At 54.7% G+C, this 25,860-nt stretch overlaps 1 protein-coding gene across 3 annotated transcripts in view; it reads left to right on the top strand.

Moving 5' to 3' along the window:
• Positions 1 to 25,860, top strand: part of LINGO1 (leucine rich repeat and Ig domain containing 1) — a 203,400-nt gene that overhangs the window by 67,498 nt on the left and 110,042 nt on the right. For 2 of the 3 annotated variants that reach the window (XM_032618375.1, XM_032618367.1), the window contains exons 3-4: positions 10,509 to 10,592; positions 12,134 to 12,184. The gene's annotated coding sequence lies outside the window, so the exon portion shown is untranslated. The remainder of the gene's footprint in view (positions 1 to 10,508; positions 10,593 to 12,133; positions 12,185 to 25,860) is intronic. The other variant, XM_032618359.1, reaches the window with a different exon arrangement.

Raw genomic sequence — 25,860 nt, 5'->3', positions numbered from 1 at the left:
CTGTGGGAGATGCTGGGGTGGGGACTTGCCTGGTTCCTATGTCGTGTGCAGCCTCATTCTCTGGCCCTTCTCCAGCCCCCTTCCCCAAGGCTCCCTCTGCTCTGTTCACGGGCAGAGGGCAGATCAACGTCTCGTTAATTTGATCGAGGGATTTGTTCCGAGCGTACTTGCCCATCAGCTTGGTGAAAGCCCAGCGTGGGAATTGGCAGACATTCTGATGCAGCCAGGGCCAGCCTGACCTCTGCTCTTCTAGGAAGTGAGGGGTCACCAGGCAGAGAATAATTAACAGGCAAACAGCAGGAGCGATTAACCCCGGGGAGGGAACCTGGGGGTGCGGTCCTTGGGAAGACTCTCTGGGGATGGGTCTTATCTGGTCATTAATGCAGCAGACCCTCAGGACCTTCCTGCGCTCCCACTCTGACTCATTGTGAACCCTCATCCACTCAGTCCTACCAGAAGTGGCCACGAGCCCCGGGTGCCTGCCATGGTGTGGCCATGTTGTCATGGGTAGACGAGGGGAACAGAAGGATAGAGAGATCCAGAACTGGTGCTCTGGAGGAGCCCTGGGCCTGGGGATGGGGGTGGACTCAGCAGAATTTGAAGGCAGGGAGGGTTTGGAGAAGTCCCTGGAGAGATGAGTCTAAGGGAGTAGCCACGTGGGCTTTGGCTGGAGGCCTGGGCTCTAGTCCAGGTTCTACATTTGGCCTTCCTATGTGACCTTGGGTAAATTGCTGCTCTCTCTGGGCCTCAGTTTTCGAGTCTGTGCAATGGGAATTTTGGTCTGGACCAGCTAATCTCTGCATCCTCCATCCATGATTCTAGGAAAGCTTAGGGAAAGGGCTGAGCCTGAGGGTGGGGGAAGAGGGTGGTCCCAGAGCACAAGGAGCTGGAGAGGGGTAGGAGGCAGATATACGTGCTGCCGTCCGCTGCGACCGGCACATTCATTAAGCATCTGTATGATGGATACCCACCCCCCACCCCCCACCCCACCCCCGCCCCTGCCCAGTTCACCTGGCGAACGGGTCTCGGGATTTGTTTCTTACTGAATGGTGTCATCCATCAAACCAGCGAGTGGTGTCTTGCCTGAGTCTCCTGCAGGGTAGGGCGCCTTGTTATCCTCCAGGCAGTGTTCTCCTCCCCACCCAACATGCTTCTACACCTGACTGCCCTTTCCCCGTGGCATGGGGGCAATTCTGCCCTCTAGATCTGCTTTAGTCTTCATCTAGATTGCAGGTTCAAGGTGCTCTAGAGGGTGCTGGACAATCAGGGCTGGCTTCTTGGAGGAGGTAGCAGTACTGGTTCTGGACCTGAAAAAATAGCTGGGCAGGAATTGGACAGGTGGAGAGAAGAGTAGGTGCTTTCAGCCTTGAGGTTGGGGGAGGGATGGGAGACCATGGAACGAAGTGGAGGAGATCCCTCATTCATACCCATGTTCCTTACGGAGGGTGCCCAGGCAGTGCTGTTGACTAACTGATTGATCCTGTTCCCAGGTCTCATAATCTCCTGCTCTTTCAGGCTCAGGTACTCTACATCCTTCCCAGATGGCCCAGGAACTATTAGGTGACCGTATGCTGGCCTCCATTCACATAGTATCCCCACATTCATCCCTGCTAGAGGCATGTGGTGCGTGTGGTATATGGCAAGTCCTGCCCTCAACCAGCTAAGTGACTTTGGACAAGCCACTTCATCTTTTTGAGCCTTAATCCTCCTTAGGTATGAGAGAGATTGTCAGGTTTCACTGCAGAGAGGGCATTTGAGATGGGCTCCAGAGTGTGAATAGGAGTTCAGTGGGCAGAGACAGGTTGGGGTGGCAATAATTCTAGATTATAGTGGAATGCCTGGAACAGTGCTAAAGGCCTCTGTTGGGAACAGCTTCTTGACCATGATGCAGTGGTTAAAGGTGCAGTTTCTGGAGCCAGGCTGTCCCCACTGTGAATCCTGGCTACTGCACTTACTAGCTGTGTGACCTTGGGAGAGACACTAAACCTCTCAGTGTTGTGGTTTCCTCCAAGGAAAGGGGGAAAATGATAGTACCTACCTCATAGTGTTGTACTGATTAAGTGAGTTTATATATGTAAAGTTGTAGAACAAATCCGAGTACATAGTAACTGTTTAATAAAAGTTAGCTGCTATCGTTATTCTTACTGAGGCTCAGAGAGACTTGGGGACTTGCCCATGGACACAGCTTGTGATGAAGGTTTAGGATTCAGGCCAATGCCTGTTTAATTCCAAACCTCTGCTCTTTCTTCTACTCTGGGCTTTCCTGGTGTCTGACAGATGGGTCCAATGTACAACCAGTGTCAAGGCCTCCCTGGAGGTGTTGGACCAGGCCTGCCTACAATGTATCCTCTTCCCTTCCCAGGACCTTGTCTGTCTTGCAGTGAGGACCCTCAAGGCTTGGCATATAATAGGTGCTCAAGAAATACTTGTTGATTGTCTGGCTGCATAAAAGAAAGTGGGGTGGGCTCCCCACCTACTCCTGGAGCGTGCAGTGCTCACTGCATGAGCTCGTCAGATGCCACCTTTCCTGCCTGGTTGGGAGGTAACACCTCCGCTGCCCCCAGGTTCACAGCAGTATCCCCTCCGGCCTTTGCGATGCCCACCCAGACCCCTGCCTCGCTGCTGCCCTCCCCCAGAGCGGTGGCCTAGGGGCTTTTACTTCTACTCTGCCCCCAACCTCCAGTCACTGCAAATCTTCAGCCTCTCTCCTGCCTCCCTCCGTCCTCCCCACTTGCTCATTAAGAGAATAACTCCTGAACTTGACGTCTTTGCCTCTGCTTTTATATCGAACTATAATTTGACTGTCTAAAGGTTCTTCGAGGAGAGAGAAAAGAAAATCACCCCCCACTCTCTGCCCAGAGTAGACCATCTTCAGAAGGAATGGAGCAGACCCTGTCCACCCTCCTTTGGCTGGGGCTCCTTTAGGAAGGGCACAGGGCACGGGCCTGAGGCTAGGAAGCCTCGGCTCTGACCCCTGCCCCCAGTAATCTGTGCCCTTTCAGCCCCTCAACTCCGCTTTGGGGGTATCGGGGTCATGCTCCCCCTTTCACAGAGAAGGTGTGGGCCCTGGTGCTCTCTTTCCCCTCCCCTGGTCCCTGGGCTCCCCGCAGGCCCACTCTCATTACCCTGTGGGCCGTAGCAAAGGTGATGGTCATGATGGACGTGACTGACAAGGGAAGGAGCCCAGAGAGGAGAAGGGGTTGCCCAAACCCCCTAGTGAGACCCCCTCCTGGCAGGGAAGGCTGGCGGGCAGTTGGGGGACAACCAAGTCAGCAGGGAGGGGAGGTGGCTGGTGTTCTGTCTGCACACTGAGGGATGTTTCTTCCATCTCCCACTGTGCCCCACGCTTTCTCATGAGTGTTGTGAGCGGCTGTGGAAACAAGCTGGTGGGGGCCAACCCACCATTGGGCCAACCCCCATTTTGTCTGGGACCGTGGGATCTAAATGGTCATATGCTGATCCACACTCAGTCCCTGCGATTTCCTCCACCTGTCGCTGCTTTCTGCTCACCTGTTTTTTAAATTTATTTTATTTTTGGCTGCATTGGGTCTTCATTGCTGCGTGCGGGCTTTCTCTAGTTGTGGTGAGCGGGGACTTCTCTTGTTGCAGAGCACAGGCTCTAGGCGCGTGGGCTTCAGTAGTTGTGGCACCTGAGCTCAGTAGTTGTGGCTCGCGGACTCTAGCGCCCCTCACCTGCTGTTTTTTTTTTTTTTTTTTTTTTTTTTTTTTTTTTGCGGTACGTGGGCCTCTCACTCTTGTGGCCTCTCCCGTTGCAGAGCACAGGCTCTGGACGCACAGGCTCAGCGGCCATGGCTCACGGGCCCAGCCGCTCTGCGGCATGTGGGATCTTCCCGGACTGGGGCACGAACCCGTGTCCCCTGCATCGGCAGGCGGACTCTCAACCACTGCGCCACCAGGGAAGCCCCTCACCTGCTGTTTTGACAGTACCCTTTCCTCCCGACTCTGCCAGAGGTGAAACCGCCTGTGTGTCCCACTCTCCTTGGAGCAGCTTGTCACCCTCTGCAGTTTGGTTCCCCTGGTTGCCTTGTGACCTCAGCTCTCTGATGGGCTGGATAAAAGTTATGATTTTGCCCATCATCTGGTTTTCTCTCATCACTGGGCTGGGAGCAGGATTCTCTGTGTCTTCTGCTCAGCCTCGGTTTTCCCCTCTGTAAGGGGGATGCTCACAGCCCCCTCAGAGGGCTGCTGGGAGGGTAGGTAAGCTGCTGTGTCAGCCACCCAGATGGTGGCTCTGCAAGACCCTGTCTGCTGTGACTCTGCTTCCCAAAGGCTGCGGGTACAGTGACAGGAAGGGGCAGCTCTGGCTGGGCTGGCCGGAGGCCGTGGTTGGGGGACCAGCCTGGGCCTTCTTACCCCTCAGAGGCTTAGGAAAGAACGTTCAGCTCCACACATGGCCAGTGGCAGTTTTTCTGGCCTGGCCCGAGCTGGGCTTGGGGGGCTGAGCCAGGTCAGCCGGCTCCCCTGGAGTGGCCCCTCTGTCCAACCTTGCATTTGCCGGTAACTGGCTGAAGGCCCTACTCCTCTGCTTGGCTCAACCCACGAAGCTACTGGGCACAGAGGCTGATGCCCAATATTTCCATCCGCCTGACATCCAGGCTCGGCCCACTGAGCGTGGCCCAAGCCGCTCTCTGCCCCTCCCCCCACCAGACTCTCTCCCCTCTCTATCTGAACGCTGATTTCCTCTCTGGGTTCAGCTGAGGTCTTGGGAAGCCTTGTGTGTGGACCTTCTGGGTGAGGCTTCCCTGGTCTGTATGGGACCAGGGCTTCAGTCCCCAGCAGCGGGGCTGGGCTGGTTACATTGAGCTTCCTGTACCTCCAACCAGCCTGAGACCCGCAGAGCCCGCGGCCCCAGGGGGCCGTGTTGGAGAAGCTGAGGCGGGAAGCCACTCGCCTGCAGAACCACAGGGGCAGACTGGGCCTTTCCGTTTCTTTCTGGCGGTGGTGGGCCCTGGGGAGAGACACTAGCCACACTGCAATCTGTAGGGGCCGTGGCTTGGTTTCCAGGGCCGCCTGGGGGATGCTGGAGGGGTAGTCAGGGACCTTCCTGGGCAAGAGCCCTTAGCCTCTGCTGTGTCCTTGACCCAAGGGGGCTGGGACCTCAGGGCAAAAAGTGGGGGACAGAAAGCCTGAGACTGGCTACGGGTTTCCCAGAACAGCCTCTCAGGGCAATGTGGTGGTAGGCGGGGAAGGGGTTAGTTTCTTCAAGGCTCAGGCTTGAGTGGGCTGACCCATGTTCCCAGGAGTCCAGCCAGGCCAGAAACCCTGGGTGTGGGCAGAGAAGCAAATCTGGCAGAGGTTCTTCTGGGGCCTTGCCCAGGATGACTCCCGTCTGGAGTGCCTTTCTTAGCCCAGCAAACATCTTAGAGAACCACTTCAGGTACCTCTTGCCTCCCTAGCTCAGGTTTGGGCTCTCCGGGCTCCCATCCTCCTTCCATGGGCCACATGGTGTGGTAGCTGCCTGAGTACTAGTCCATGAGCTCTTCTAGTGGGGGTCGAGGGTGCTGGAAATGGGTGCTGGTGGACAGTGCCTGCTTAAGGACCTTTGGACAGCATCCTGCCTGCCGCTGTTGCCTGGCTGCATAGCCTAGGGGAAGCAGCTGCTCTCTGAGCCTCAGTTTCCCCCTCTCCAACTTGACTTCTTAAGCGCTGCAGCTTAGAGATCAGCCTAGGCAGGCTTCAAGTCTTTGGGTGCCCACCTCCTCAGGCCTTTTCTGAGCTGCTCTGTCTCTGCTGCCCTGGATCCCCCCCACCTTTTTTTTAAAAAAAAATACTTAATTAATTTATTTAGGTTGCATCGGGTCTTAGTTGCAGGCACACAGGATCTTCATTGATGCATGCAGGATCTTTTCGTTGTGGCACGTGGGCTCTTCGTTGTGGCACTCAGGCTTCACCCTAGCTGTGGCGCACGGATCTCTTCTCTCTAGCCGTGGCGTGCGGGTTTTCTCTTCTCTAGTTGTGGCACGTGGGCTCCAGAGTGCGTGGGCTGTGTAGTTTGCGGCATGCGGGCTCTCTAGATGAGGCGCGCGAGCTCAGTAGTTGTGGCACGTGGGCCTAGTTGCCCTGCGGCATGTGGGATCTTAGTTCCCCCACCAGGGATTGAACTTGCGTCCCCTGCATTGGAAGGCGGATTTTTTGCCACTGGACCACCAGGAAAGTCCCTTTTTTTTTTTTTTTTTTTTTATGTGGACCATTTTTAAAGTCTTTATTGAATTTGTTACAATATTGTTTCTGTTTTGGTTTTTTGGCCTCGAGGCATGTGGGATCTTAGCTCCCATTGAACCCACACCCCCTGCATTGGAAGGTGAAGTCTTAACCACTGGACAGCCTGGGAAGTCCCACCCACCCACCTTTTTTTTTTTTTTTTATTTTATTTATTAAACTTTTTGTTTTATATTGGAGTATAGCTGATTAACAATGTTGGGATAGCTTCAGGTGCACAGCAAAGCTACTCAGCCATACATATACATGTATCCATTCTCCCCCAAACTCCCCTCCCATCCAGGCTGCCACATAACATTGAGCAGAGTCCCCTGTGCCATACAGTAGGTCCTTGTTGGCTACTGGATCCCCCGCCCCACCCCCTTATATTGTCCAAATCCTTCTTTATTCAGAGCCCTGACCTACCTCTTCAGGAAGCTCCCTCTGATGCCTTCGGCTGTCCCTGATCGGAGTCGGAACCTGATGGTGTCCCCAGTTGCTCCCTTCTACTTGGCACACACTCCTGGCTCTGTGCGGGGGCTGGGCTACACAGAGGACTGCTCAGCATTGCCTGTGTGAGCAGGTGGGCCCTGTAACATCCAGCAGGAGGCTGGCATGGGGAGGAGCACGGGTGTAGGAGCCCAGAGGGAGCAGAAATTCCTGCCCTGGGGCCGATGAGGCAACTCTTGAGCTGTACCTTGAAAGGGGAGGCTGGAGATGAGGGGGTCTTGGGGTCAGAGACCAGGCTAGGAAGGGCCTTGAATGCCAGGTAGGGAATCATGGGATCTGGCCTCCCTTTGCAGGTGGAGAGCCCTGGGGAAGAACTCCTCCCCCCACCCCTACTGGGTGGCATCCTCCTGAGAGCAGACCCTCCCTATAATGCCTGGAGCCCTCCACCCACACCCTCTGCCCTATGATCTTCTACTTGTCCTGTAGATTCCTGCTCTAAGGACAGTTCCTCAGGCAAGCCTTCCCTGACCACTGTCCATGCTCTCAGAGCCCCCTCATCCCAGTGTGGAGTGGACTTCCCCCCTGCCCCCCCATCAGTGTGACCATTGATTGCTCGCCAGGCTTTCAGGCCACTGAGGGCAGGAATCAGAAGGGATTGGTTGTCCCCTGCATCCCCAGCTCCCAGCCCAATGCTTGGCACAGCGTAGGTGCTCAATAAATGTCGATTGATTATGTGGATGTATGTAGGGGCACAGGGCCGTGAGTCCCAGGCTGGACGGTGGGGCTGATTGGGGAGGGGGAGGCATGCACCTCCAGTGAGGTGGGGCAAAACCTGGGTCCCAGTTGGAGCTTTGCTTCCTTTGTGTGTCATTAGGCGGCTCTTTAAAGAGCCGTTTGCTGGAACAAAAGCCATCTCTGGCGGGGGCCTCGCTGGCTCCCTTTGGAAATGCTTTGAGAACAGGTGGACTGAGCCAACTTGTCACCCCCAGGCTGGCTGGTGACTCTGGGGAGTGGGGGGCAGCCACAGGGGCGGGGCAGTGGGAGACAGGGCGATTGGCGGATCCAGCCCTGACCTCAACGAAATTATTTTTAAAACCTGCAAGAGAAAGGGGATATTTTTAACCTTTGTTCCATCAAGGCATCCCAAGGGAAAAAGAAGGGGGAAGGAGGCAGATAGAGAATTGGGAGAGGGGCATGAGCAGAGGTGGGGGCTACCAGGGGAGGATGGGCAGCCCCAGAGAGCCCTGAGGACAAGCTTTTTTGTCTCTAGCCCTTTAAAAAATTTTAAAACCTCCAAACAGCAAGAGGGACAGTAGAGTTCATTATATCGAGTTATCTCCTCCGTTTCAGGCAAAGATCAATCTTCCGAGTCTTGCAGCTCCAAGGGGGAAGGGAAGAGAATGAAAATGGGAGGCGAAGGAAAAAGCTCCCTGGACCAATTTCCGCGGGCTAACACGATTACTTGGCTGCCAAGCAGCAGTGCCGGCTGTTGGCAGGCATCCTGGCCCCCTGCCAGTCATGCTCAGTTGCCGGCTGCCCCCCAAGGCTCCCTCCTGAATGGGACAGGTTGGCAGGTGTGAGAGCCCCAGTTCCCACCTGGGGCGGGGCTGCTGGGCTTGGCATCCCAGGGAGGCCTCAGGCCCCACTGCTCTTCCGTGTGCATCCGCCACTCCAGCTGGCCTCGTCCCAGCTTTGTGCCCACCTCCCAGCCTTTGCTCAGAGGGTCCTGCCCTGCTGGGTGTGCCTTCCGGCTCCTTCCCACTTCATATGGCAGCAGACTCTGTAGAAAATAGAAGCACAGGCTTTGCAGCCAGATAGAGCTGCCTCTGCCTCTTCATTCTTTTATTCATTTATTCGTTCATTCATTCAACAAATATTTACTGAGTGTCTGCTATGTGCTGGGTACTGCACATAGCGAGAGGTGGATATAGAGCTGAACAAGATGGACACGGTCCCTCCCTGCCTAACTGGGTTTGTATTATGATGAGGAGATCCATGAGAAACAAGGACTAAATCAGCAAGATAATGTCAGGTAGGGATAAAGTCTATGAAAGATGGTAGAGATTGGGGTGCGTGGGGATGACCAGGGAAGATAAAGGAGGTCCCATTTGACCGGGGTGGTAGGGAGGTCTGCGGAAAGAGCATTCTGGGCAGCAGGAGCAACAGTGACAGAGTCCCCGAAACTGGCCAGTGCGGGAGGGGGCCAGATTGTGGTCAAAGGTGAGTTCTGAGCAGTGGGTAGGCTTTGAGGAGTCTAGACTTGATTCTCTGCCATGGAAACCGCTTGCTACGGCTGGAGAGTGACAGGATTCCATTTGTACCATCATGTGGCTGCCCTGATAGTTTGGGGCCGGGGTGGGATCAGGGAGCCTGGAGAGGCGGGAGGCTGCTGCAATTATCCAGGCAAGGGCTGACAGGGGCGGAAGCAGATGAACCGGGGAAGTGGGCAGGTTCTGGATGTGTTTTTGGGGTTGAACTGACACGGTGTGTTGATGGCTTGGGTGTAGGGTGAGAAAGAGAGGAGTCAAGGCTGAGGGAGACATAATTTGGGGGATAAAAATGAAGAGTTCTCTTTTGGACAGGTCTGTTAGATGAGCAAGTGGAGATGACAAATAGGCCTGTGGATTCACGAAGCTGGTGCTCAGGAGAGGGCTGGGGCTGCAGAGAGATCTGGGGGCGTGGCTGGGATTTAAAGCCACACGTCCGACCCACCAGGGAATGCATAGATAGGAGAGAGCAGAGAGCCCCGGCCAGCCCTGTGGCCTCGGATGTTTGGAGGCGGGTGGGGTAAGAAGGGAGGAAAGCCTGGGAGCACAACCAGGAGAGGCTGAATCCTGGGAGCCCAGAGATAAAGTGTTTCCCGATGGAGGAAGCAGTCAGCCGTGTCAGAGAGTGACCACTGGGTTTGGCAAAAATGAGGTTTCTGGGAACCTTGATAAGAGCAGTTTTGTGGGGTGATGGGGATGGAAGCACAATTGGAGAGGGAGTGAGGGAGAGCAGGAGGTGAGGGAGTAGAGACTGAGACACTTAGTAGAGAGAGCTCTCAAGTTTTGCTATAAAAGGGAGCAGAAAGATGGAAGGGCACGTGGATTGAGGAATCTCCTTCCCTCTCTCCCTTTGTCTTTTCCTCCCTCCTCTTCTTCCCTTTCTTCCTTCATAATATTGAGGCAAACTGATATGCTGTTTACCAGCTGTGTGACCTTGGGCAAGTAACTTAACCTCTCTGAGCCTCAGTTCCACATCTGCAAAATAGAGATGACAACACAGATGTTACTGGATCTGGCACCTAGTAGGTACTCAGTAAATGGGAATTGTTCTTAAGTAGGCGTTCACCTGAGGGAGTGGTCAGCTTGGCATTGGCACAGACATTTTTGGAGGACAATTTGGCAGTGAGTATCAAAATTTTAAATGTGTATACCTTTTGACCTGCTTTTTAGAAATACATGTGTACAAAGAGCGGGCTTTTTTTCCAGCAACGTTTGAAATAAGAAACTGGAACCCCCTAAACACTCATCCTGGGAGGTCTGATTACGTAGGTGAGGGTATGTTCACCACGTGGAGTTCCTCCATGTAGCACCGAGCATGGTGGGGCTCTGTTTGGAGCACAGACACTGGCGCTTCATGGGCTCAGCCACATCCTAGGCTGGGCGTTCTGGGGAAGGTTACTCTGCACTTTGGTTTTCTCATCTACAAATTAGGCTAACTGCAGCACCCGTCTTGGGTGGGGTGGTTGTTATGAGAATTAAATGGGTTAATACATACAGTGCTCAACCCAATATCTGGCACATAGTAGGTGCTCAGTGAGTACAAGCAGTGATTATTGTTATCTTTATGTACAGACAGGGAAAGAGCTCCAGAATCTATCGTGAGGAACGTGATTATACACCAGCATAGAGACCATACTCTCTGGCGCGTAACTGCAGGTTTGTTCTCTGTGTAAACACTTGTGCACCTCTCTGCATGTCTGTGCAAATGCACAGTGAAAGTTTCACACCAGCCGGGCAGTCAGGACCTCTGGAGATGTGGTTGGGAGTGAGAGCATGTTTACCCTACAAATACCTGTATTTGAAGCTCTTAACAAGAGAGAGCTTTCATGTACAGGCATACCTTGGAGATATTGTGGGTTTGGTTCCAGACCACCACAATAAAGTGAATATTGCAATAAAGTGAGTCACGTGAAGTTTTTGGTCTCCCAGTGTATATAAAAATTATGTTTATACTATACGGTAGTCTATTAAGTAATAGCATTATGTCTGAAAAAACAAAGTACATATCTTAATTAAAAAATACTTTATTGCTAAAAAAATGCTAAGCATCATCTGACCCTTCAGTGAGTCATAATCTTTTTGCTGGTGGAGGGTTTCAAATATTGCAAGAATTACCAAAATGTGACACAGACATGAAGTGAGCAAATGCTGTTGGAAAAATGGTGCTGACAGACTTACTCGATGAAGGGTTGCCACAAACCTTTAATTTGTAAAAACCACAATATCTGTGAAGTGCAATAAAACAAGGTACGCCTGTATCACTTGTATAGTGATAAGACGACAATATGTAAAAATAGTAAATTTAGTCTCTACCTCCTCCAGGAAGCCTTCCATGACTGCACTGGCCCATATCCCACACCTATCGGATCTATTCAATATAAGCTGACCTGAGGTGGCTGCTTTGAATCAGCCGTGTGTGCACATGAGTGTGGTCTCCTCAGTCAGCCTATGAACTCCTTGAGGGTGTGGATTATGCACTTTACAGGCCAGACACATCTAGACTGGCAGTTCCCAAAGTGTGATCCCCAAATGGCAGCAGCAGCAGCACCTGGGAGCTTCTTGGAAATGCTGATTCGCAGGCCCCACCCTGGACCTGCTGAATCAGAAACTCTGGGGGTGGGGTCCAGCATGCCATGTTTTCATAAGCCCTCCGGGTAACTCTGATGCACTTACTGGTATTGATGGGGAAGCCAAGGCACAGTGAGGGGAAGGGCTGGCCCAGGGTCATGGGGCGAGCCAGTGACAAAGCTGAGATGACCATGTCAAGGTCCCAGTTAGAGATGAAGGAGAGGGCCTGGGAGCTCCCTGTGCCACCACATCTGACCTCAGGAGAGAGAATTTGAGGTTTGGTCCTGTGTGTCCAGGGGCCAGAGAACCCACAGGTATGGGGAGGTGGAGACAGCTGCTCTCTGTTTATGGGCACTCGGGCCTGCCACAGGGAGCACCCCTCCCCGTAGCTCCATCCTTCCTGAGGCCCCTCCCCAGCCAGCTGCAGCCAGGTACTTGCTTTACAGAAAGTGCATTCTTGACTCTGGCGTGAGTCTGGCATCCTTTGGCTGCCCATTCTGCTGCTCCCTCTGTCCCGGGCTGTGAGCAGAGGTTTGGTGGGGTTGATTGCTGGGTGGGTCCTGTGGGTGAGGAGTCTGCTGGTCTCCATCTGACTGCGGTCTCACCCCTTCTCTGCCGTCTCTCTGCAGGTGTCCCTCTGAAGAGCCCCTGAGCCCGCTCACGATAACCCCCCCCCAGAGGTAAGCAGCAGCAGCTGTCTGGGTTGGTGGATGAGGCTGGGCCCTAGGGTGTGTGCGTGCAGGGCAGTTTCCAGGGTCCTTGTCTCCCTCTGCTCGGCCCTCTCTGCCACCATTTCTCCTCTTCCATCTCCTGGAGCCTACCTTTGCCCTCCTCCAGCCATGCTCCTGGGGGTCCTGTTGAGTTGCAGGGTGAAAAAATGGGTTTGCGAATCAGCTTTGGGGAAGAAAAGAGGAGGGTGTCTCCTTGGTCTGAGGGGTCAGGGTTATGGGCACTGTTGGGGTTTGGGGGCTGCTGGCGGAGGCACCAGCCAGGAGTGAGACCCTGGAGGGACCCTGGAGGCCCCTCACTGAGCAGGGGGCAGAGCTGTGGGCCACTCAGGGGAGGTGGGCCTGCCTGTGGGGGGCAGGCCAAGGTCTAAGTTAGGCTGTAGGTGCTCTAGGTGGTCGAGCTCAGGCTTTGGGGGCCTGGCCGTGCTCTTCAATGAGTGAGCATTTTGGGGACACGATTCCTGGGTCTGGGGAACACTGTTTGATGAGGGGTTGCACAGGCAGGCCCCAGCAGGTCTCGGGGCAGGTGCTTTCCCTGCCCCCAGCTCCCTGTGTCTCCTTGGACTGCAGTTCCAAGGAGGCTTTGCTGAGTGGATGATTTCTAAGAGGGTTCTGGCTTTAATTTGGCGTCAGGGGGCCCAAGTGTGTCTGCCGAGTCAGCCTCGCCTCCACACACAGGAGGGAACGGAGGGGTGTGAAGTAGGGGAGGTGGCACCATTCCCCCCGAAAGCCTTTCACAGCAATAGCAGCAGCCAGTGGGGAGCAGTGGGGGACCTGAGGGCGGGCCTCCCTGGCTCTCCACCCTCGTCTGGCAGCCTAACCTTGCTACACAGCCCAGGACGGGGGTAACTGAGATAACCAGCTGGAGTTCTGGCTTCACCCTTGTCTGTGCGACCCACTCCTCCGCATTTCCTCATCTCTGAAAGGGGGCTCCTTCCAGTGTAATGCTCCTTCCGGGCATTGTGTTGTATGGAGAAGGACTGGTACAGAGGCTGGCACACAGTTGATGCTCAGTAAATGTTAAAAGACACACCAGTTATTTTGCCTCATGGACTGAGTTCTGTGAACACAGAGCCCAGGGCCAGGCACAGGGTGGGTCTGGTTATCGGGAAGAGTCTGCAGGACTCTGGGGAACAGAGAAGAGCAGCCCACAGCGGCTCAGACACTCCTGCGAAGGCCGGCGCAGCCTTCCTGCCATTCTTGCGAGGGAAAACTGTGCCCAGTGGACCCAATCCAGGCAGACTGCCTGGAGGAGGGGTGTTAATTGTTATTAATTTGCCATGGTTGATCACCTCTTTTAAGTCAACAAGAAACATTTTTCACACTTTAATTAGCTCATTAATCTTACCAACAACTCATGAGAGGGAGCAGTTTGTTCCCTTCCTAGAGGTGGAAAGGAGCCTAGAGCCGAGGCTGTAAGGTGGGGATGGACCCTGGTGGCCAAGGTAGGATTTGGCTCAGGTTCTCCCTCCAAGTCCCACAGTCTATGTATCACTCTCCACTACTCTGCACCTTTCCTCCCAGTCTGGGGCCTCCCAAGGGTAGAGGCATGGTTAGAGGCCACACCTTTGGCCACCGTGTCCCCTGGCCAGGCCCCCAGGAGTTGAGGTCTGCCCTCCAGAGAAGCCATGGCATGTGGGGTGGGAACTGGACTCCTGTCTGGACCAGGAGGCCACAATCAGCAGAGCTGCAAGATGAAGCCACTTGGCTGCTCTCTCAGGTTCCCTCTCCAGGGCACATCTATCCTTCCTAGACATGACCCACTTCCCTCTCCTCTGTGCCTGCACACTGACAAGCCCCTCTGCTTAGAGTTCGTCCCCACCCTTAGGAGCTAGCCCACAGTAACTGCCCTTAGCTGCCCTCCCCAGCCCGCCATCCCTTGGGTGGCTGAGTGGGCTCTAGCCCCATTCAGTTGACTGAGAGCAAGCTCCAGGCGCTTGTCCCAGACGTGGGATTCGGTAGCAGGGATGCTACTAAGGGTAGGCTGAGAAGGGCAGCTTCAAATCCACAAGGCTGACCACAGACCTGAAGGGATGTCATCTGGCACACCTGGAACTGGCATCGGATGCATGTTTGATTATTTATGACTGTGGGATGGCCCGAGAAATCTTTGGAATAGAAGAAACCTGTGCTGGATCAGAGCACGCACACGTGCGCGCACGTGTGTGTGTGTGTGTGTGTGTGTGTGTGTGTGTGGTGCATGGGGAGCCTGGCGGGGAGGCATTATGCAAGTCTGGGAGCCACAATTACAACAGCATCTGTCCAGGGGCAGAAGGAGGAGCCGCAGGTCCGCAGGTCACACCAGGGCACGGGCTCCATCTGCAGTCAAGGCTGGGCGTGGGCGGTGGCCAGCCTTGGCCAATGTTCTGCCCCACGTGGGCACCAAGGGGTGTACAGTTATCTGAGGGGACCAGAAGTGTGAGAGCCACTCCGGAAGAGGCCTGGCCCCTCCCCCAAGAAGAGCCCAGGAGGCCTGGGGAAAGGGTCTTGGCTGGATTGGTGGGCTTGCCAGGCACCCACCCCGATTCTATCATCGCTGCCAGAGTTCACTGGCCTTTTTCATGTGGGTCTGAGATGCAGACCCAAGCTGTGACTGCCCTCATTTCTAAAACAGGGGAATGATGGGGCTGGGTGTCAGGCCTATGCCCTAATTGACATCCTATTCTTGGGGATGTAATTTTCAGCTTTAAGAAGTGTCTCTGCTTCAAATACTGCTCTGTTTCCTTGGTTTTCACCTCAGTCAGCTCAACACAGAAGGGAGACCCCATGGCCTTCTCCCTTCTCCCCACCAGATCTCCAGTTGTGGGCATTTCTGTGGTGCTGGGGGATGGACTTAGCAGAAAAGTATAGTGTTAAGAGCCCAAGTTCTGAGCCAGACCACCTGGGTTCATACTGTTGTCACCGCTTGTGAGCTGTGTGACTTTGAGCAAGTTTCCTAATGTCTCTGTGCTTCAGTCTCCTCATCTGTAAAATGGGCATAACAGTCGCTTCCTCATAGGGATGTTGGGAAGATTGGAAAGAAGGATGCATGAGAAGCCTTCAAACATGGCCTGTCAGGTGGTGAGGACCCCGTCAGTGGAGCTATTATTATTGCCAGGATTGGTAGCCGGTTGCTCTTATGGGTGGGGCGGGCAGCAGAGCCAGCTCCAGCTGAAGCCAGTGGTATCTCTGTCCTCCAGCTCCCGTGGCTGTGGTTGGGGTGGCGGCTCTGGCTTCTTTTCTGCTGCCTTCCTCTGGGTATCAATTACTGAAGGCTGCCGGGGGCACTGCTGGGTATGAGGTGGAGGCAGCTTGTCCCCGCTTTGGTGATTGGTGCTTTCAGCTATCAGGGTGGAGATGGGCACAGAGGGGTGAAATCCAAGTTGTGAGGAGATGGGGAGGCTGCTTGAATGGGGTGCAGCAGGGCAGCGGTGGTAACGACGGGGCTGGCCTGAAAGGCCTGGCAGGTGGAGGTGGGAGACAGGGAGGAGAGAGGGGAAGGAGAAAGACCTGGCACATGCCACCTGCCAGGCACCTGGCACAGTTTTCACACACGTAGCATTGTTCATTCCTCATACAGGAGAGGGATGTCACTAGCCCTGTTGCCATACGAAAAACAGAGGCCCGTGTGGGGAAGGTGAGTTGACCCAAGTCACAGAAGAGGCAGGGGTGGGATTGAACCCACCTGTGTCCTCTGCCCTGGGGGGCATGCAGGGCACCAGGAATGGGTGGGGCTGTAGTGCTAGGCTCTGGTTGTCCCGGGCAGTGGTCATGCGGGGTCCTGGATGTGCATATGTGACTGCACGTCCTCCTCGCTCCCCGACTTCGGCTGGACACTTCTGGGAAACTGGGGCAGTAGGGCGGCTCCCTGACACCTCCTACGGTATTGGCACCTGGGGGCGGCTTCCACATCGGAGCCTGGTGCCCGGGCCCAGCCTGTTCTCCTGCACGGGCCTCCCATGACTCTGTCCAGCCCCTCACCCAGCCTACCTGCCAGGAGGGGGGTGCCGAAGGTGGGCTGGAAGGTGCCCTGGGATAATAAAAATGATCAGTGGCTAAGATGTTGTACGCCAGGTGTGGGTTAGTGATAATTTTATTATGCCCATTCCGCTGCTGCAGAAATTGAGGCCGGAGGGGGTGTAGTGACTATGCAGTTGTGGGGCAGGGTTCTGACCTGGGTGGTGGGGCGCAGCTCTGGTTTTGCTCAGTGGGCAGTCCCAGGAGAGCCCCGCAAGGTCTAAGGAGTCAGGATCCTGCCCCAGCCCTGCTGCAGGCCAGGCCTCAGGGGAGCACGTGATACAAATCACCTCAACTGAACCTGCTGGCAGCTTCTTACTGTTCTTATGTTACAGATATGGAAGCTGAGCTGTGAAGAGAAGATGAGGTCTGCAAGGCCACATAGCTGGGAAGGAGTACACGGGGTGGTGTTCCCATTAGCTCTATCTGATCCCCTAGAGCTGCCCCTGGAGGTCCCTCCCTGGAGGCTGAAAGGAAGGGGCAGGAGTGAGGTGGTGAGGGCTGCAGAAAGCCCTCTTCCCTATGTGGCCATCACTTGGGCCCCACCCCTCAGCGAGGCTTTGGTCTCTGGCCTGGCTGGGATCTGGGAAGACTCTGTGGGCCAGGACTCAGCCAGGCCCCAGTGCAGCCCATCTGCCCTGCGCTCGTGGGGATGTGGCGTGGCCATGATGAATGGGCTCCTGGCAGGCTGAGCATTAATCATATTGCCGGGCGGTGGGAGAGGCAGCTGCCTGAAATGCCTGCTCTGGGACAGCATCTATCACCACCAGGCCTGGCTGGACTGGGAGGGTGAGGGGGCAGTCAGGGGTGGAGGGGAAGGGGGCCCAGTCTGAGTGAGGAGAAACAGCCTTGACCTGGGGGTCATGTCTCAAGAGGCTCAGTTTGAGGGGGCTCCTCATCTCCCCGCCCCCCATATGTATATCTTCTTTGGAGAAATGTCTTTTCAAGTCCTTTGCCCACTTTTGGGTCGGATTATTTGGTTTTTGGTGTGGAGTCATAGGAATTCTTTATATATTCTGGATATTAAGCCCTTATCAGATATATGATTTGCAAATATTTTCTCCCGTTCACTAGGTTGCCTTTTCACTTTGTTGATTGTTTCCTTTGACACGCAGAAGGTTTTAAGTTTGATGTAGCCCCATTTGTCTATTTTTGCTTTTGTTGCCTGTGCATTTGTTTTTTTTTTTTTTTTTTTTTAATTAATTTATTTATTTATGGCTGTGTTGGGTCTTCGTTTCTGTGCTAGGGCTTTCTCTAGTTGTGGCAAGCGGGGGCCACTCTTCATCGCGATGCGCGGGCCTCTACTATCGTTGCCTCTTTTTTTTTTTTTTTTTTTTTCCGGTACGCGGGTCTCTCACTGCTGTGGCCTCTCCCGTTGCGGAGCACAGACTCCGGACGCGCAGGCTCCACGGCATGTGGGATCTTCCCGGACCGGGGCACGAACCCGTGTCCCCTGCATTAGCAGGCAGATTCTCAACCACTGCGCCACCAGGGAAGCCCTGTGCATTTGTTTTTGTTTTTGCGGTACACGGGCCTCTCCCTGTTGTGGCCTCTCCCGTTGCGGAGCACAGGCTCCGGACGCGCAGGCTCAGTGGCCATGGCTCATGGGCCCAGCCGCTCCGCGGCATGTGGGATCTTCCCAGACCAGGGTATGAACCTGTGTCCCCGGCATCGGCAGGCGGACTCTCAACCACTGCGCCACCAGGGAAGCCCCTTTGTTTTTTTAAATTTATTTATTTTTGGCTGTGTTGGGTCTTTGTTGCTGCACGCGGGCTTTCTCTAGTTGCGGCGAGCAGGGGCCACTCTTCGCTGTGGTGCGCAGGCCTCTCATTGCGGTGGCTTCTGTTGTTGCGGAGCACGGGCTCTAGGCGCTCAGGCCTCAGTAGTTGTAGCACATAGGCTCAGTAGTTGTGGCTCATGGGCTCCGGAGTGCAGGCTCAGTAGTTGTGGCGCACGGGCTCAGCTGCTCTGCGGCATGTGGGATCCTCCCAGACCGGGGCTCGAACCCGTGTCCCCTGCATCGGCAGGCGGACTCTCAACCACTGCGCCACCAGGGAAGCCCTGCATTTGGTTTTATATCCAAGAAATCATTGCCAGGTCCAATGTCATGAAGGTTTTCCCGTATGTTTTCCTTTAGGAGTTTTATAGTTTCAGGGATTACATTTAGATTTTTAATCCATTTTGAGTTAATTTTTGTATATGGTGTACCATAAGGGTCCAACTTCATTTTTTTTTTTTTGCATGTGGATGTCCTGAAACTGAACATAGGCTGTAGCAACTGCAAGCTTCTTCTTTCTTGTGCAATATCTATATACCCGGGTCCATCAGGCCCACATCCTTTCTGCCTGGGGAATGACTGTTGCCCTGGCCATGAGTCCTTCCTCCTCCCCTCTTTAGGCACTGCTGTACCCAGGCCTGCTTAGGCAGGACAGGGGCCTACGGCCCCACTAGGGTGGTGTGGACCATTACAGGGATGCAGGCTTCTTCCCTGCCCATCTCCAGGGCCGCTGGGGCCTCTGGGTGGATTCAGAGGCTCTGTGCGGGACAGATACCGGTGCCCAGTGACAGTGCACTCAGGAGGACCTGGGCAGGGCCAAGGGCCCAAAGAGGCAACACTGGATGTTGATCTGTGGGAAGAAGGTCCCCAGTGGGGCACCTTAGGGCTCTGGCCTCATTCTGCCCCAATCTTCTGGTGACTTAGACGAAGGCACAGAGTCCCACATTTGCCAGTGAGAGGTGGTTCTCACCTTGGGTCCTCAGCTGATGGAAGCTCTGGGCTAAAACCCACCAAACCAAATGGAATCTTAGGGGTAGAAAAATGAAGTTCTGCACTTGGGTACAAAAACTCAATGGCCAGGGGATGGGTGCAGGAAGGGGACAGGGCCACTTTCACACACACTGCAGCAGTGCTGTGCTGGAGCCAGCTTGCACACCTCCTCCTCGAGGTGTGTCCATTGGCACATGTTCAGGAATCTTGCGAGCCAGTGGTTCAGCACGTGTCCCAGGTGTCCTGACTTCCCCAGGCCTGGCAGATGCAGGCTCCACCTCTGACAAGGCTGCCCATGGAGCCAGGGGGTTAAACAGTCTGCCACTAGCTTTCTGTGTGACCCAGGCAGGCCTTTTCCCCTCCCTGGGCCTCAGTTTCTTCATCTGTAAAATGACCACTGTTTCCTTCCCATAGAGGAATTTTGAGGGTTCAAAATGATGATGGCTGTAAGTCTCTCTGTGGGGAGTCAGCTGTGCTAAGAGTTGACTGTGAGCCCGAAGGTTCCCAGGGACCACGAATCCACTCCCTGCACTGTATGGATGGGGAAACTGATACCCTCAAGCTCATATGGCTGATCCAGGACTCAGACTCCAGTCACTGAATCCCCCATCCAGGGCTCTTTGTTCTATTCAGGTCCTCGCACAGGGAATCAGCTAAGCTCAATTAGACCTGCCTCTGGACTGGGTACACCCAAACCAGCTTCTGATACCCAGGCGGGAGCCCCACCACCTGGAGGGGAGTGGTCATCAGGGTAAATCCTTCTACCCTGATCCTCCACCATAGCTTATGTGACCGGTGGGAGGATGGAGAGGAGGCCAGGACTCCATCTCAGGCTCCCCCAGGGTAGGTAGTAACAGGGTCCGCCTACCATCTGGGAAGCACCTACTGTGGGCTGGGTGTGAGCTTTGTGGAGACCTGCCAGGGTGGGATGTTGGGTGGAAATGGACCAGCCCCTGGCCATGAGGCTGGAGCCTGGCCCAGTGGGGGCTCTGGCCAAGGGAGGCTGTGGGGTACTTCCGGCCCTTGGGAGCTCGTGGCCCTCCTCCTCATTATGGAATGGTGGCTTCATGTGCCTCACTTCATTTGTTCCTCACGGTAGCCCACAAAGTGGGTGCCAACCTTATCCCCACTTTACTGATGACGGAACTGAGCTCAGAGAGGTGAGCTCGAAGCTAGAAAGCGGCTCTGCCACTGATTGCTTGTGACCTTCAGCTCTCAGTTGCCACATCTGGGCAATGAAGACTCAGACAGATGCCTTTGGGGGAATGTGTTTGACTTCAGATATATATTCCACTAAGGATGCTGAAGTGTCAGAGTATCCACAGCTTTGAAGATTTGACAAGTCCAAGGAAGGGCCCTGATCGCAGCCTGTAGACCAGCGAACCCGAGGCAGAGAGAATTAGAGTTAGGTGTTTGGAGGTCACCCCCTTTCCCGCCTCACCCCATCCACCCTCCCGGGTAGGGCTTGCTGGCTGCTCCGGGCCCTCTCCAACGCCTCCTGAGGCTCGGGTCCGAGCCGGCAGTCACTGGTGATGCGGGTCTGGCCGTGTGTACGTGTGCACATGCGTGTGCTGGGGTGAGGGATATGCCTGGAGGGAGCCAGGGAAGCCGAGCAGACTCTGTGGCTACTGGGCAAGAGGAGGCCCCCCACCCCTCCCCGCTCCTTCTCCAGGGGGCAGTGAGTGGGAGATGCCCTGGGTGAGGGTTTGTGCCCACTATATATAGCTGCTCAGACACACACACCCAGCTATTTCTGTGTTCTTCCTCCTACTGAGGCAGGGGGGAGGGGAGAGAAAGTAGTCCATCTAAAAATATAACCCGGGGAAAATATCACAGCGCCAGAGCCAGAGCCTGAGAGATCTGTCTCATTCTCTCGCCTCCCACCCCCGCGCCCCGACTTACCTCACAGCCGCCTCGGCTCCCTTTGGAACCTTCGAGATGTGGCCTCCTCCCCAACCTGTGCTGCTTTCCCCTCTTGCCCGCTAGGTGGGTCTGGGGTCTCCCTGCCCCCATTTCACAGATGAAGAAACTGAGGCCTGGAGAGGGCTGGCTTCGCCGGGGCCGCAGGCTCCCAGACACAGCACTTTCTGCTGATGGCCCCTTGGGATGCCCAGGTGTCCCCAGCATCTCCCCACCCTGTTGGGCCTTGGACTTGGGTGGCAGGGTTCAGGCGTGGCTCTGCACTCTCTTGCTGCAACATCTCCCCCGGAGCCTCGGTTTCCTTAGCTACAGGGGGGATAATGGTACCGTGTACCTGGTAGGTGGCGGTGAGGATAGAACAAGAGGTGCAGGTGAAGGCTGTGACCCGGTGCCAGTAAGTCAGGCCCCATCATCGTTGTTCCTATTACTACTATCATCCTTGCCTTTTTCCTGGCCCGGAGTCCCTCTTTTCCTGAGGCCTGGAGTCCTCTCAGCCCCATTTCCTGAGGCTTTGCTGGGTACAGAGTGGTTTAAAAAATTACTTTATCCCTGGGAGCTTCCTGAGGGCAGGATGGCTCTTATCAGGTCTGCATCCCTGTGCCCAGTGGGAAGCAGGTCTGCCCACCCCAGCCTTCAGTAGCTGAAGGTGGTTGTATTTAAATTTGCTGAGGAAGGCGGGACCAGTAGAAGGGTGATTAAGCACCTGCCTCAGGCTAGGCTTCTGCTACCTGGGCAGGTCAGATGGGTCAAGTGGGGTGAGGTGTTGCCACCCCTATTATAATGATAGGAACCTGGAGCTCAGAGAGGGAAAGCCATAGTCCCTGGGTCACACAGCTGGGACAGCAGACCTGAAACAGAGGCTGCCTGACTCCCCTGGGATCCCACGTTTCCAGGTTATAGGTGCCCCTTCTGTGGACTGCAGGAGCCTCTGGGGGTACCTCTGTGAAGGTTTAGCCCCCCACCCCATGCTCCTTCCTGGTGCTTTATGTTGTGTTGCTGCCACCTGTCTCTGAATCTTGCTGTACAAGGGGTCCAAGGTTTCTGCGGCCGGGAGAGTGCACCCCTGGATTTAATGAACACCTAGTGGGTGCCTGTGTGGTGGTTCGGTGTGAAAATGTCAACCTGTCCGAAAGCAGAGAGACTAGTCCACTGAGCTCCACATTCTCATCATCGAGCATCAACTCATGACCAGACTGGTTTCCTCTATACCCACCTACTACCCACCACCACTGGGTTATTTTGACATCGTATAATTTTATCCATAAATGTTTCAGTGTATATCTTTAAAAGGTAAGGACCCTTTAAGAAACATAACCATAATGCCATTACCACACCTTAAAAATTGAATGTTACCTCGCACTTGGTATTTATTACCTGATTCACTCTGCAAAAAAGCCCTGAGGTAGGCGTTAGCATTGCCATTTTATAGATGAGGAAACTTGGGGCTCAGAGAGGTTTGGCAACTGGATTTAGGTCACACAGCTGGTACGTGGCCAAGAAGGGATTTGAACCTGGGCCACCTGACTATAAAGCCAGTGCTCATTCCTCTTTCCTCTGCCAGGCAGGGTCCAACTCTGCTCCTAGCCATTTCCAAAGAGTTGCCAAATCGTGTGACCCCAGCAGGGATCTGGGCATATTTTTGTCGGGGCGTGTCTAGTTCCTAGGCTTCCTGGCAATGCCAGAGTCCGGTGCAAGACTCAGCACAGGTGTGTGCTCAGAGCGCAGGCTGCAAGGGAGTCCAGGCCACACCAGGACCAGGAGTGAGTCGTCTCCTCCGGCCAGTGCTGAGCTTTACAGGAGCATTAATAAGCCATTTAAAAACTGCTGACGATACACTTTGCGGCTCCTATTCAAGATGTACAGAAAAATAAACACCTTTTCAGGGAGGAAACTGAAGCATGTTGGGGTAAAATACACTTGTGGTGTCACCTGTGCACGTGTCACCCTGTAGGTGTTGTTTCGGGAGCAGCAAGCTCCCAATTTCACCCTCCCTGTATGGCCACAGAGGGTGGCACGTACTCGGTGAGCAGGTGCATTTGTCAGCATCGCCAGCTCTGTGGGGGAGGAGGAGGGAGGTCTGAAGCTTTGGGGGTGTTAGATGTCAGGGTGGGGTGGAGTGGGAGTCATGGGTGGAGGGCGGAGGATGTTCCCTGCTCCAGACCACCCATTTCACAGATGGAGAAGCTAAGGCTCAGATGGGCTGAAAAGTCCCAGGTCACACATCCTAAGAGGTGCTCCCACCAGTTCTCAGCACACCCAAGCCCAAGGGGGACACTATATCCACAGTGGGTGGTCCTGTATCTCTCTCCTCCCTCCTCATCGCACCTCAAAGCAGACATTCTCAGATCCTCAGACAGGCCCAGACTCTTGCACTGGTTCACTGTAACCTTGGGCATATCCTGCTTCTCTACACCTTAGTGTCCATATCTGTAAAATGGGGAGAGTAATGACACCCAGATGGGACGAGGGGAGTGGAGAGTTTCACAGTTTGTTGGGGTGACCCTTTACCTCCTTGAAATGCCCTCAGCTGACACGGGGGCTGTGACAGTCTCCTAGAGAGTGCCATGGGCCGGGGCTCCCTCCCCTTCCCTCCTCCCTCTCTTCCTTCTTTCCTTCCACGAATATTTCTTAAGTACCTACCACAAGCCAAGCACTGTGATGGACGCTGGGGACACAACAGTGAACAAACAAAAATACAATCAAAGCAAAATAATAAAGGGTCTGGCTGCTTCATGAAGTTTATAGTTGAACAGAGGAGACTAAAGCTAAATAAAGAATCACAGCACTGTTGTAAAGCCACTGTGTGTGCACTAGCCAGGGGCAGATATGCAGTGCTGTGAGAGGATTTAAGAGGGGATGGACCAGGTCCCGGAGGTCAAGGAGGGCTTCCCTGAGGAGGTGACACATGAGCTGGGCACTGCAGGATGAACATGTGAGCTGAGAGGGTGGTAGGTGGTGGCTGGAGGGATGAGGGCAGGAGGTAGAGGGAATAGCACATGAGCTGAGAAGGATGAGGAAAGGCCAGTGTGGCTGGAGTGGAGAAAGCCAGGGGAGGAGTAGTGGGAAATGTGGCTGAAGGGGGCTGGGCCAGGCCTCCATGAGGGCCGAGGAGGGTTATACACTTACATTTGTGGTATGAACAGATTTCTGGCTGTTATGTGGGGGAAATGGCCTGAATTTGAGTCAAGAGTAGATAGGAGAGGTAGTTAGGGGGTGAAGGTGAACATCCAGGTGAGAGGGGGCTGGTGGCTTGGACCAGGGTGATGGTCTGGGGTGCCCACTGGCTGTCCTCCCCAATTATTCCTTCTGGGCCTGCTGACCCAGGAAAGTCCCTGCAGGTGTCCGGGGGGGACAGTGCTCTAGGACTTGTCATCCAGCAGGGGGTGAGGTGGGTGCCTTTGGAGATGGGTCTCCTTCCTTCCCTAGGAGGTGGGGAGGCCCTTCTGAGGTCAGGCATGAGAGGGGGTCATGGTGCAGGGCCCACTGGCCCGGGGGGCCCACCCTTTCTGAAATGCAGCTCAAGAGGCAGCCGGGGTGTGAGAGCATTAGTGCATTGAAGGTGTGACATCTGCCTTGTCTCCACTTTGAGATTTAACCTAGGGAGGAGCGGGTGCCCGAGAGGGGAAGAGAGCACGAGAAGAAAAAGGTGGCTCGCTTTTACTTAATTATGACTGATTGTGACAGCTTGCATCTTTAGTCTGAAAAGTATCTATGGGATAAGGACTGCTTTTCTCAATTGGGATAATTATGTTAATTAAAATGCTTTCTTTATAGCAGTTCTGATTAATAAAAACAGTTTCACTGCTCTCTTTAACACTCTAACCTTCTGTTGTGCGGGGAAGGAGGCCCTTTCTCAGCAATTTATGGTTCTTCACGCAGATTCCAAGAGGCGACCTGCTGCTGGGTGGCCTGGTGGCAGGCACTTTGCTCACATACACGTGGGGATGGATGTAGGGAGAGAGGGCAAGAGAGCAGACCTGGCAGGCGGCTGGACTGGCCATCGGGGCGGGGATGGGATGGGGCACCGTGCTGCTGGGTCTGCTGGAGAACAAAAATACCACTTATTGGGCTTCCCTGGTGGTGCAGTGGTTGAGAGTCCGCCTGCCGATGCAGGGGACACGGGGTCGTGCCCCGGTCTGGGAAGATCCCATATGCCACGGAGCGGCTAGGCCCATGAGCCGTGGCCACTGAGCCTGCGCGTCCCGAGCCTGTGCTCCGCAATGGGAGAGGCCACGACGGTGAGAGGCCCGCGTACCACAAAAAAAAAAAAAAAAAAACCACTTATTTCTCTAATTGCTCTTTATTTCCTCTGGAAAACATAGGGATAATTAATGAGCTCCCATTTAAGAAAAATTACATATGGGGGAAAGAGGTGCCCGGGCCAGGAGTGGTTCTAGAATTGAGGGGTGAGCCTGGGGGATGACCCCATCCTGGCCTTGGTGGGTGGGAGTGGGGAGAGTGGGGGGAGGAGGGTTAGCTGGGGGGTAAGGAGCAGGGGGCGTTCCCTAATAAAGTGGGATGGTTGTTGCTGTGCAGGGATGAGAGATGGAGTGAGGGAGGGACGGAGGGAGGGCACGAAGAGGGGAAGGTGGGGATGACACCTGTTTCCCACTCCCAGTGAAGCTGAGCTGGAAGGGGATGAGAGCGGGGACTTGATGGCAGAAATCTGAGTTCTGGGCCTGGGTCTCCAGCGACGTGCTGTGTGACTCCGAGCCTGGCCTCACTGTCTCTCAGCCTCGATTCTTCACCTCTGCCTAGGCCAGGATCACAGATGCTGCCCAGGCAGAATCTGCCCCACAGGCGTCTGCGTGTGTACTTGTGTGTATGTGTGGATTGTGCTGGGAGCCGGCCCCCTCAGGATGCTAGTGAGTATCCTCTTGGGTGCCGGTTTCTAGGTGGGCCTTGCACCCCACTGGCAGCTGTCCAGCCCGCTAGCCCTTGTATG

Source organism: Phocoena sinus, chromosome 2 (genome assembly GCF_008692025.1).
Source record: "Phocoena sinus isolate mPhoSin1 chromosome 2, mPhoSin1.pri, whole genome shotgun sequence".
Taxonomy (NCBI): domain Eukaryota; kingdom Metazoa; phylum Chordata; class Mammalia; order Artiodactyla; family Phocoenidae; genus Phocoena; species Phocoena sinus.
Note: the sequence above shows the minus strand (reverse complement) of the source record. Positions and strands in the feature narration are given on the sequence as shown.